This window comes from Rhinichthys klamathensis, unplaced genomic scaffold, assembly GCF_029890125.1.
Source record: "Rhinichthys klamathensis goyatoka isolate OS25496 unplaced genomic scaffold, OSU_Roscu_1.1 h1tg000461l_1, whole genome shotgun sequence".
Taxonomy (NCBI): domain Eukaryota; kingdom Metazoa; phylum Chordata; class Actinopteri; order Cypriniformes; family Leuciscidae; genus Rhinichthys; species Rhinichthys klamathensis.
In genome coordinates, this window is record NW_026606950.1 from 708,496 (window position 1) to 721,439 (window position 12,944).

The 12,944-nt window shown below is 37.5% G+C and overlaps 1 long non-coding RNA gene across 1 annotated transcript in view; it reads left to right on the forward strand.

The window, feature by feature from the left end:
* Nucleotides 1-12,944, forward strand: part of LOC130071799 (uncharacterized) — an 85,259-nt gene that overhangs the window by 17,667 nt on the left and 54,648 nt on the right. The window lies entirely within an intron of this gene.

Consider the following 12,944-nt stretch of genomic DNA (forward strand, 5'->3'; position numbering starts at 1 on the left):
CGAGGGCATAATCGGGTTCATTTCAGGGATGCAAACATGTATGGTCAAAAAAGAGAGAAGTAATCGAAGCCCTCGCCCCGCGGCAAATATCCAGATACTTACATTGCCGCCACCCCTATAGGCACATATAGTAAAATGAAATTCAAATAAAGTTTTGTCAAAAAAGGTTTTATGAAAAGATAAACCTCACATATTTCAGCCTTTAAATAATCTTTCACAAAAAAGGTTTTATAAAAAGATAAACCTCACATTTCAGCCTTTAAATCATTTTTATAAAAAGAATGAGTCAAAAAAAGATAAATTACTTGCCATTTACATTGATGCACATTAGCAATCTTTTATTATTAAAAATAAAATTCTTTCCGATTTCCCGTGCTGTCTGTCGTTGCTATGCAACCATGCACTGCGATCTCCACAACGACAAAGAAGTTTTAGTAGCTAATAGATTTACACCATCGAAAAACGCTTGCTGTAGCTCTGCTACAAGATTTATTTACGGAGAAGAGAAAAACACCCGTAGTGTTTGTGTGCAGCCGGTGCACCCCCATTGTTCATGTTGACTGAGCTTTCAATGTTTACGGAAAGGATGAAGCTGATTGGTTTGTTCTTGTCACATGAACGGCGGTGCGTTTGCGGCATTATGAAAAGTTGAGGTGTTTTCATCTCGCTGCGCCTGGAAAAAAATGAGCGCGTCGACGCTTCAATTATGAGCGCGCTTGCCGTGCGCCTACATGAAATAACGAACTTGAGAGCGCAAACGACACGATATGTAGCCCTTGACGAGCTACCTCCAATCAGGCCACGAGCTACTGGTAGCTCGCGAGCGACGTGTTGGAGACCCCAGTAAAAGATACAGCAAGAAACACTATGGTTCACACTTGCGCGCATACTGCTGTTTTGGCGAGCAGTGTTCTGATTTGCTTATTTCTTATTTACTTGTTTGGTGGAGGCAATCCAGAATTATTGTTGGTGAAATTATAATCAGACAAATATTTAATATAATGTCAAAATATTTGCCTCTGCCTCTTTTCTCTTCAGAGAACCTGTTGCTATCCACCGAAATAGGCCACCAGCCTATTTTAGTAATCACACAATAACTTGACAATTTAATTTAAATTTTATATCAATATAGGCCTACATATTCTTTTTACTTTTTTTATGGGAATTTCCTGGTAAAATGAAGGTAAAAAAATATTATTTTGTATTTTATTTTGCCTTTCCGCGGACCACAGTTTGGGAACCACTGCTCTAGCGATCATTTCAACTGGAAACTGCCGTGAATTGTATTTACATGTACTTTTTTTGGGGGTTTTGCAAAAATGTAGCTAGAGGCATGTTTTTTTCCAATGAGTACATTTATTTATGATTTGATTTTCCAGTTGAGGGTGACTCCAGTGGGATGTTTTGTTAGATTGAGCTTCACTTCCGGGGACAAAAGTATAGCTAAACCCACACACCACACAGGATGACCTGTAACTTGGGTTACCTCATTCCCCTTGAGCCAAACACCCCACCCATTCAACACACACCCATGGGAAAGGGTGCGGTAGGCAGGCACCGTGTGTACGCGTGTGTGTTTGTGCTTTTATGTGTGTCCGGCAGGCTCTTTGCTTAGCATGGGTCACTAAAATGTCTGTATCCCAGCAAGCAATAGCTGTCATTTCACCGTCCTGCTATGAGTAACCCTCTTCTAGCCAAAATAACCTTGAATTTGGTTACATGTCGTTTTTGCCAAAATAACCTGCGAGATGTATGATATTCCATCATGTAAGCAAAGTAAACATTGATTACAAGGTGTTTGGTTTCATTTCTTTGACATGTTCATGTTTTAGATGACTTGTCTATTCTTGGGCGATGGTTAGACGTCTATACAATTTTAGCCTGGATGTCACGGCTGTGTTCGGAATGCTATTAGACGTCTTTTAAACGCAAAATTGCTTGCTGGGATGTAGGGTCATTAAAACAAGTTTAAAAATTAGGTTAACATGTTTATCACGTTTACCTAAAACGAACTTGAGAGGAGAAATTCAGATTCGTATAGCCATGGCCACTAGGCCACACAACCATAGAAGCCAATACAAATCTGAATTTCTCCTGATTTTGTTACTAAAAAAGTATAGGTCTGAACTGAGCAATGGGTCATGAAGCAACTATTGTGCCCCTGAATAAGGCTCTTATGGTGTGTTCACACCGAACGCGAATAGAGCGTCAAATACGTGTCTAGTTAGACGCTTGGACATTTTGAACCCATTCGCGCGTCCACGTCACTCGTGAATAAAAAAACAACAACACAATTTCTTTCTGGCATACGTTTCCGTCATGTCTGAAATAAAAGATATTGCTGCTCTGTACTTGTTGTGGAAGTCCCAAATACGGAGGAAAGCCAAACGCCGACACACGTGTCTGGGTTCACAGCACCATCGGTGTATATTTTCATCACTCGGGTAGTCCAACTTCCTCGCTTATTTTTCTCCAAGCTATTTCCTTTTTTGCCCGGTCTTTGTAAGCATACGACGTAGTAGTATTGTAAATTTCAAGGTACCCATAGACGGCAACAATTAGCATCTCCTCCATTTCCGACAACAGTGATAGATCGGACGTATCAATTAGCTCTTCGTTGATTGGCTGGCGCAACAAAGCGTCATGCGAATCTTCCGCTCGAGTTCAAATATTTCAACTTGCGTTGCGCGCAAGACGTTCGCCGCAAACGCATCGCCCAATTTCGCGTCATTCGCGACGCCCGGCGCGAATGATGCTCTATTCGTGTCTTTGCATTGACTTTGTATGTAATCTACTCGCGCAAATAATTAAATTCGCGTTGGCCATGTGTCCACCAAAGTGTTTTTTTCACCCGGCTGGCGTATTTTTCCAATTGTTTTCAATGGGAGCGCCGTACGGTGGCCGAGACAGCTCAACGCGCTGCAACTGAAGCAAACACATGCAAATAGAGATTCACGAGTTCACATTTACATCAATTAAACAGAGTAAAGATTATGCGTATTTGGCGTGCTGTCCAGGGGGAGGGCTCCGAGCTCGGAAATTTTTGCCCGAACCCAGAGTGCTCCCCCTTGTTGTAAGAGTATTTAGGAGAAGAAGTGAGGAGATGGGGTGGTGGAGGGATGCTGTTAGACTGTCAAAGAACTGAGTTAAGTTTGCTGAATATATACCTCTTACCTCATTGATTGGGAGTGTGCTCCACTCGTGTCTAATTAGGCTTGATTACCTGAATGTGCTCCACATGTGTTTAATTATCTGAACATGCTCCTCCCGAACTTTGTTAGGAAACATCATAAAACGTGTGCAAATAGAAAAAAACACATGCAAATAGAAAAACACGCGTGCAAATAGAAAAAAACACCAGCAAATAAAAAAAAACATCTTCATCAGTTTCAAAAAAAAAACGCGTGTGCTCCAAATAAGGAAACGCGCTGCAAAAGTTCACAACACAACCAAATACAGAAAACCCGCTGCAAATAACACAGACCACAACGGAAATGTTTCCAGGGGAACCAAATAAGTGACGAACCTGGCTGAGACGTGCTTATTGCTCGTGAGCTTCCCTATGCCATACTCCCTTCGAAGGGCAGATATTAGAGCCCTTTTGGAGTGAGCAAGGCTCTAGTGTGCTGTTAGGCAGCCGTGTGGAGCGCACTTGATGAAGGGAGCAACTAAAGACAATGTGGGATGTTCCCATGACAACGCAGCAAGGTGTCCATCAGCTGGTCTTACGACAGAAATATGATGCTGTTAACATAACGGATGCAAATACATTTTTATTTTTATTTTACAAAAAAAGCTTTTAAAATATGCGTTATATATCTGTGTCTCAACTTTAAAATTTTGGACCCTACATTACCTAACATTTCTTACGAAACTTTTCTTTATGAAAATGCAATAACATGAAACAATTTGTACAGTGTAACTGGTGTATAGATAAATATCTTTCCTACATGTTTTTCTTCTTTATCTTTTTTATTTATTTATTTTAGTTTCCAGCTCATTGTTCTTTTCTCATTTGTATTCTGATGACATTGAACATATTGTTAATACATTTTGTACATTGTATACAAGTTGTATGTCATAAAAAATGTAATCTCTGTATGTTTTGCACAAACAAATAAATAAAGTATCATTTTAAGCTGTAAGCACCAGCACGCATAGATTTATGGATATCAATGCCGGCACGTCCCAGCTGGGTTCGTCACTTATTTGGTTCCCCTGGAAACATTTCCGTTATGTTCTGTGTTATTTCCAGCGCGTTTATGTATTTGGTGGTGTTGTGAGTATTTGGAGCACACGTGTGTTGTGAAACTGATGAAGATGTTTTCTTAATTTGCAGGTGTTTTTTTATTTGCACGCGTTTTTTTCTATTTGCATGCGTTTTATTTTATTTGCATGTGTTTTTTTCTATTTGCACACGTTGTTTTCTATTTGCATGTGTTTTCTTCTATTTGCATGCGTTTTCTTCAGTTGCAGCGCGTTGAGCTCTCTCGGCCACCGTAAGCGCCGCGTTTTTTAAATGCCATGATGAGGGTAACGACACGGCCTTAAGCTCAGGTGTTTCTCTGGATAAAAGTATCTGATTTGCGTCAAAGCTTTCTGCCACACACCTTACCCCTACACTATTGCTACTGTTGACAATATAGAGTCTTCAGTAAGTTCGTCTGGCCCAACCAGACACCAGTGGGCGGAGTACGGGTCAGTAGCCTCTGCCAACAAGGCGGGCTATGTAAATAGACACTTCTGTTAAATATCGCAATATATCTTCTTAGTAATGTTCTACTGCAATTGTCAAAACTGCAATATAACATGCTGGTAATATAAATAACAGTATTGTGGCGCACCACACGGCGCTCTTTCACAGCAAATACACCGTCACTCTCCTGGGCTGTACCCTTAACCTCCATATCTCTTCCTCCGCGCTCACACGCACATATATACAGAGAGAGAAGAGAGAGTTAATAAGGTCCATTACACTTTGCTCCCCCAGGCAACCAAAAACCTCATTTAACCAGGTCTGTTCGGCCAAGACAGGAAGCTCAACCCCCCCTTCATAACTACATTAAACTGAGCTAACGGATGAGCCCTAGGACAGGAGACTGGGGTCCCACTATTTCACAACAAACTGCTCCAAAGCGAGAGAGGGAGAAAGAGAGAGAAACTGGAAGGTTGGGAGGCAGAAAACGTCCAACTGTAAAATCTAATCTCTTTTAAAAGCTGAAGACACGATCCAATTTCGGCAATTTCCATGTGGTATGGAGTCTGAGAGCAGGTAGTGTGTAAATGATGTTGTGTAGGTCCAGAGATGTTGCTATCACTGCAGGGTGATGGAGTTACGGCTATCAGAGGCGCATCTCTTTCATGGTGCCTCTCTGTCTGATTTGGGGATGTTATTTATACCAATAAGCACGTGAACGGGAGTCTCATTACTGCCATCAATCACGTATCCCGCAGGCCTCACATTCAGACAAGAGTGTTCAGGTCCCACCGAGAGGCTGGAGTCATGTACCTGTGTTTAAAAGTCGTTAACTTGAGCGCCACTGTGCAGTTTAGTTGTATGGAAAAGATCAGCTTATTATTATTATATCCCCAATTATACCCCATTTTGTTGCAATGGAAGAACTTACAGTTTTCGCCACTGTTTTAGTTTTCTAAATTTTTTAAATAATAAATAAAAACTTAGTAGTAAACACATTTTTTATCAAAAATAAAATAAAAACTTTAAAAAATTGTTAAAAATGAAAATACTTACAAATAAAAATTCAGTCTTTTAGTCATTCATTCTTATCTTTATAAAAAAAAAGTTTATATATATATTTTTTTTAGTTTTTAATTTTATTTGCATAAATAAATTCCTTGTGTGTGCAGGTGAAACCAGTCGTTTCAACGGGAATCCACACGATTGGAAATTTTGTGCAATTTTGTCCTTACTATATAAGTCAAAGGGAACCATATGAAAGCTTGTTTCCGCCACAGAATAAAAATAAAAAAAGGTAATTGCGACTTTTTATCTCACAATTCAGACTTTTTTCTCACAGTTGCGAGTTTACATCTTGTGATATAAAGTCGCAAGTGTGTGTTATAAAGTCAGAATTGTGAGATATAAACTCGCAATTCTGAGGAAAAAAGTCAGAATTGCGAGTTTATTTGTAAACTATCCATTAAAGAAGAGAGAGAGAGAGCGAGAGAAAAGGTGCAGGAAACAACCGAGGTTTAATGAAAGTGTAGGAGATTGGAGAGCCAGCGAAGAGGAGACAGAAGGGAGGGAAGACGAGTTTAAACGGACTCCTAACAATGTCAGTGTTTGATGTTACTGCAACTGTAACTCACATAACAATAAAATAAAGCTGTGTTTCATTTCCACTTCCTCTTGTCCTCCTTTTAGCTCTGTCCCTTAATCAATACGTCCACAAACAAGCGATCATACATCCCTCCTCTCATTTGGGTCAGCAGTCCTCGGCGAGACGACTGCTCTTAAACCTCCTGTCCCCTGTCTGCACATTGTAAACGGTGTGAGGTATTGTTCGGTTTCTTGTAAGCTGCTCCCTTCGGCTCAACAATGGCACATTCATGTGGCCGGGGCATCATGCACGGCTTACAAATGTCTGGAGAAAGAAAGGAGCACTTTCTTTTCTTCCACAGAGGAAGATGCCATTGTTGAGGCCATTCTTTAAACGCCACAAAGCGATCAATAAGCATTCAACAGGTTACGTAAAACCGGCCGACTTCCAGCCCACCACACCGACCGAAAGGAATCCTATCCCATAATGCCCTGTGTGTGTTCTCTCTCGTTGTTTTTATTTCTGCCGTATACTCATTCTTTTTCTCTTTATTTCAGCTTTACAGTCCAAAGATGTGTCTGGTGTTTTCTGTAACATGATAAACGATTAAATAAAATAAATATAAATAGGGTAACACTTCATTTTACAGTGTCCTTGTTACACGTTACATGTATTTAATATAGTAATAACTATAAATTAGGCATAATTACAGTACTTGCATCTAACCCTATAGTAAGTACGTGTAGTGAAATAATATCACTCTGTACTTAAATGTATAATTACACTTTAACAAGGACACCTTAAAATATATACTCTGTATATAAATTGAAAATATTTAAATGGCGTTTCATGGTACGGTATCTATCACATTATGTTTGTGTAGTTGTATGTCATTTATGTTTGAAGTCTTTGACCTTGTGGGGACATTTGTTCTGGTTGCCATGAGAAAAACAGCTTATAAATCACAGTAAATTATGTTTTTTGAAAAATTCAAAATGCAGAAAGATTTCTGTGATGGGTAGCGTTTGTACAGTATAAAAACCATTATGTCTATGGAACATCCCCATAAAACATAGAAAACCCAGTGTGTGTGTGTGTAATGCTTGTGATCATCCCTGTTATTGGAGCGTTTGGACTGATTCAAACATATACACTTCTGTGCACACATGACAGCAGGACCGTTAGTACAAAACCCAGGGGAATGAGTAAAGGGGTGTGTGTTTGTGCTGGGTTACGGGACCTTTATTAACCACTCTATTCAACAAACTACACACCGTTTACGCACACATTTAATAGCCTCAAAACAATCCTATTATACTTTACAAATAGAACAAAACAAAACTTCCCAATAGAATCTGCTATCCAACACAAGCCATTCAGGATATGTTATTTTGTTTCTGGTCTCATCGCTCAGAGTGGATATAACCAGAGCGGGAACAATTTTGGGGTTTGGTTTAGTTTAGTCTGGTCTGGCCTGTTCTTAAACTCTTAACAGTACTGTTCAGGTCACAGACCATCATATTCTCATATTTCCTTTTGACATTTTTGCATGATCAACAGACCTAAACCCACCCACCCCCCACCACTCACCCCTAAAAAAGGTTTTCACCTCAAAAATATTTATGTTCAATATTCATTTAAATATTAATCTTTACATTTATATATTAATAATATTCATTACTCTTTTATTAATAGATGATCATTATGCTCAATGGGGATTCACATTAGTGCCACAGTTCTGTTTCTCTGTTTAGATTTAGGGTACGTTCACACAACAACGATGTAGACTACTAAAAATGGTACTTTGTGTTTTTCGTGTACAGGCGATACACATGCGCATGGCGACACCATTTTGACAAATTCACGTTTTTGTAGTTTACATGGAGACGATAACAGTATTGTTTTCAAAAACGTACACTTTGAAACCCGTTTTCAAATGTTTGTGTCTTTGAGGCCCGTAAAACGCAGTTGTCGTGTACATGAACGGCCAAAACGCCTACAAAGTTTTTCGTTGTAAGTTTGTAACGCTGTCATGTAAAAGCTGGCATGGTTTTCATTGTCTCTGTTTTGCCTTAGTTCTAGTCTTTCATTAGTTGCCATGGTCCATAATTAGTCCACGCCTGTTCCCTCTTCTGTTACCATCATCCTTTGTGTATTTAAAGGGTCAGTTCACCCAAAAATGAAAATGATGTCATTAATGACTCTCCCTCATGTCGTCCCAAGCCCGTCAGACCTCCGTTCATCTTCAGAACACAGTTTAAGATATTTTAGATTTAGTCCGAGAGCTTTCTGTCCCTCCATTGTAAATGTGTGTACGGTATACTGTCCTTGTGAACGCGGATCCACAACAGAACCGGAAGACAATACAATGCTGAATAAAGGCCTAGTTTTTGTTATTTTTGGACCAAAATGTATTTTCGATGCTTCCACACACTCTAACTAACCCACTGATGTCACATGGACTACTTTGATGATGTCTTTATTTCCTTTCTGGACAAGGACAGTATACCGTACACACATTTACAATGGAGGGACAGAAAGCTCTCGGACTAATTCCGGTTTGTATTTCAAAATCGATCTTACGTATTTATGAATGAACTGCTCGTTTTCAAATCTTCCCGGTCTACTGACATTTGTTAAGACATCTGCTTTAAACATTACAAGGCTCATGAAACTTTCGTTAACTCTACATACAACAAGTAAATCCACTTGACCAGCCCTTTCTCTTGGACAGTGATGCCATAGAAATATACAGAGCAACTGCAAAAATAGAAGTTCAAAGACAATATTTTAAAGATGGCGGCATGCTTGTTTCTCTGGCGCAGAAGCAATACGATTCTCATTATGGTAATACTGTTCCTTTAAAAAAAACATAATGTTTACAAAAAAATGCTGTAATGCAACAGTTTTTTTTTTTTATTGAAATAAGATTTAACATTAAAGATGGTACAAAAATAATACCATGACTTGTAAATACTTTATATTTATATTATTTTTTAACATCACTCTAGTGCTAATGCTCATTTTCTAAGTGTATGTTCATTTATTTATTTATTTATGGATGCCTATTTACAATGAAGATGCAAAACATTATCTCATAGTAAAAAATATGTATTTTTATTATTATTATTATTATTATTATTAACATGTTCTTGACCGTTTTCATATATGTAAAGTTTAAAAAAATGATCATGGTAACACTTACCCTAAGAGTGGCATTATCTTTATCTTTATCTATATTCTTCTTTCATATAATAGAGACACACCTCTGCTTACGGATCCAGGTGTGTTTGTAGTTGTTATACAAAACACTATCCAGCACTTAAAAGAGACACAGTGAGAGCAGGAGTGAGAGGTCAGATAGACAGAGGGCAGGCTGAAAGAGAATGGGGAAAGATGTGGAGATTACAGAATGAAGTGAGCAGAAAGAAAGAGAGAAGATGCGGAGAGTGTTGGAGTGTGTTTGTACAGCAGTCACGCGTCCCCTCAGGCATTGTGCTGATGAAGATGGACGTGGGGCGGGAGTGAGTCGGGCTGCTGCTGCTGGTAATTGTGTTAGTATTTCTAGCTCGGCCAATAGCCATCAATAGATCAATTTCAGCGATCTCAGCCGGTCCAGCATGACTGATCTGAGCTAAAGTCGTCCGTAAACGGAGAAAGACACTTTAGAGAGGGAGTGTCTCTGTCTCTGGGCCTGTCACTGTTTGTCCAATTGTGGTAAAAATCATAAATTTGTCATTTTCGCAGAAATAAGCATGTTGTTACTGTAAACTTGATAATTGGTTAACTGTTACCTTGCATAGATGGTAAATTTCAAAATTATTTTGGATAAAATGAGACAATACGTGAAATTTTACTGCAAAATAATATACGTTCTGAAAGCGGTACACTGTAAACCCGAATAAGTTGGCAAAACTCAAAAATGTTAAGGCAATAGGTTGCATCAAATTTTTTAAGTTAAGAAATTCAAAGTTTATGTGAACAGAACTGGCAGATTTTTATTTAGTACTTATACATTTTTCTTGAAATGTTTGAGTACACTAAATCATACATTTAACTTAAAACTTTCATGTAATCTTAATATAATCACTTTTATTGATGTATACTTAACTAGCTTTAAAGTTTTGCAAACATGTATATTAAACAGTAGCACTTGCTGTATGAGTGCAGCAATATAGAGGTTTTATTTGCTCTCAAATCACCTCATGCACCACTTGTCACCATGATGGTAACTATCCTAAAACCAACATTAACTGAAATTCTTCTAAATATAGCATAACAAAACATTAATCACTTTCTAAATCTCCCACTTAACATTAATCTTGCACAAAAAAACATTATATTACACTTATTTTAGCATTAACTCTCCCTTTCGAGTGCCATCGGCAAAGCATGCTGGGAAATAGACATCCCGGCCGTTTTAGTTAAACTTAAGTTTGTCTAAATTAAAAGAAATAATTTCATACAACTCAAAACAATGAAACTGTTCAGTTTACTTAAAATATAGCAGTTCTGTGAAATTGAAAGAAAAAGAAAGTGCTAAATACTCATAAAAGTTCATTTGACTAAACTAATTCGTTTATTTTAAGTTTGTCCTACTCAAACCAATTAAGTATTTTGAGCGTTAGGGTTTACAAAGAAAGGTTATTCCCTTTCATTTTTAAGTACAATCAACTTGGATGTTTAAGTCATTTCAACTTAAATTACATTAAACTAACTTAAAAAGTTGAATCTTGTATAACATAAAAAAGTAGAAAATTGCTTAACTTATTTTGATGAGTTAAAGCAATGTAAAAACATATGTTGTCATAACTTGATCATATCATTTTTTGTCATATAATCATGATAAAAATATATTGTATTCAACAAGAATCTACGTGGTTTTATTAGAGTAAAATAAAAATGTTATAATTATATTTTTAGTAATTAAAATAATATTTTGTAAAATAAATAAACACCCTTATAATTTTGTTGTTATAAGTTATGCACATTAGTGTCACCATTATGTTTGCTTTAGTTTCATTTTTCATCGACTCTTCTTATGATCCTCTTAGTTTCCGTCTGCCTATGTTCCTGTTTGCATTAGTCAGTTGCCATGGTGATTCATTATTTTCTAATTAGAGCACCTGTTTGTATTTGAGCTCGTCACCTTGTGTATTTAAGTATTTTCGGTTATTGTCCTTTATTGTTTGTGTGTGGCACACTGTCTCACATCTATGTGGATTAACTGAGTTTACTTTGTTTTAATAAACACGCTTCTACCTGAATCTTCATCATCATCATCATTGGACTAAAATGTGACAGTTAGAGTATGTTATGATACATTTTTATAGTATATTTATTATATAAATATGTTTAATATTTATAATATATTTTTATATTATTATTTCATTTAGTGTGTTTTGTCTTTGTGTGTAAATTTAAATCTTATTTATTTTTACAGTGGAAGCTTTGTTCCTAAAGAAGAGGCTCTTGAATAGACATGTAATATAAGAGGCAGACAAGTGAAAGACAGGGATGCAAAGTAGGTTGAGACGGACTGATAGAGGAGGCATGGAGAGAGAGAGAGAGAGAGAGAGAGAGAGAGAGAGAGAGAGAGAGAGAGAGAGAGAGAGAGAGAGAGAGAGAGAGAGAGAGAGAGAGAGAGAGAGAGAGAGAGAGAGAGAGAGTATGTTGCGGTAAATGACAGGTTGGAGCAGGGACATTGATAACCTTCCTGGGTAAAAGCTTCCTCTCCTTCCTCTGGCGTTTCGGCAGACCTTCCAATTACATTGACAGGCCGTCCCAACATCCAGCATCTGATGTCCCCTCGATAAACGCAATTATTAATTAACCAGCACAATTAAATCTGCTGTGATGGACGGGATACAGGACAATTTGAGCTGACTGATGTAATCACGGTTACAGTGAGTCAGCACACACACACACACACACACACACACACACACACACACGCCACAGGTACATGCAGGAACATATTTGAACGAACTGCTTGAAAAAAATGTGTCCCACTTTTCTCCTCAATTCTCATTACCGTAATGTAATGTTGTTGTTGTTTTTGTGTTGTGTTGTGTTTTTTTTTTGTGTGTGTGTGTGTGTTCTGTTTTGTTATTAATTTTAGTTCTGTTGTGTTCTGTGTTCTGTTTCACTTTTTGTTTTGTTTTGTAGTGTTCTGTTTTGTTTTGAGTTGTTTTATTGTGTTCTGTTTTGCTTTGTTGTGTTGCAGTGTTTTTTGTTTTGTGATGTGTTATGTTGTATTCTGTTTTGTTGTGTTGTGTCATGATTTGTTTTTTTTGTTCTTTTTTGTTTTGCTTTTGTTTTTTTCTGTTTTGCTTTGTTTCGTAAAGTTATGTTTTGTTGTGTTGTGTTTGGTTTTGTTTTGTTCTGTTCGGTTTTGTAGTTTTGTTCTGTTCTGTTGCTTTGTTTTGTTGAGTTATGTTTTATTGTGTTCTGTTTTGCTTTGCTTTGTTTTGTTGCAGTGTTTTTTGTTTTGTGATGCGTTATGTTGTATTGTGTTTTTGTTCTTTTTTTGCTTTGTTTTGTTGCATTGCTTTTTGTTTTCTTTGTTCTTTTTTGTTTTGTTCTTGTTTTGTTGTGTTGTGCTCTTTTTTGCTCTGTTATTTTGTGTTTTCTTGTGTTCTATTTTGTTTTGTGTGTTTTTTG